Below are 634 nucleotides of genomic sequence, written 5' to 3'. Positions count from 1 at the left end.
AAGGAAAATTTTAGAGGATCTGGACCAAATGGACTGATTATGTAAAACCAATCAGATCTGATTTCATTTAGCGGTGCTAATGCTTCGTGTGAATCTTCCCTCTTACCATTTTGAGATGTGAGATTTGAGATTGTCTGCGGTGGGGCGCTTCCCTGTTCTGTTCTGATATTGTTCATAACTGGAATAATTAAATAAAAGAAAATCCCAGGAGTGCAATAGGGACAAATCATTTGAACTCTCTGAATCCATCTATTTCTGTGTCCTTGAGTGACTTAAATCTGTAAATAATGAATGTGATGGAAATCTGCCTCTCCAAACAAAAAGATCATTAAAAAAAAAGACTAGAGTACTCAAACACTCCTAATTAAAATTCTATTTAGTGTGTACATGAAGGCATTCACTCGAAAGCAGAACCAAAGTACCACATGAACTTAAATTTGAGGGACACTGTGTTTGAAAACTTTGCTGTGGAGGACGCCGATGAAAAAAGAAATATTGAGCAGGTTGCATCGTGCACAGCAGCGTTAATCTTCCTTTGCACAATAGTGGAAGGTCAGTGCAGCGCTCAGCTCTCAGTGCAGCACTCAGCTCTCAGTGCAGCGCTCGGCTCTGAGTGAAAGTAGCCTGAATGTGT

Source organism: Thalassophryne amazonica, chromosome 20 (assembly GCF_902500255.1).
Source record: "Thalassophryne amazonica chromosome 20, fThaAma1.1, whole genome shotgun sequence".
Lineage (NCBI taxonomy): Eukaryota > Metazoa > Chordata > Actinopteri > Batrachoidiformes > Batrachoididae > Thalassophryne > Thalassophryne amazonica.
The sequence above is the reverse complement of the archived record's forward strand: the minus strand, read 5'-3'. Positions refer to the sequence as shown.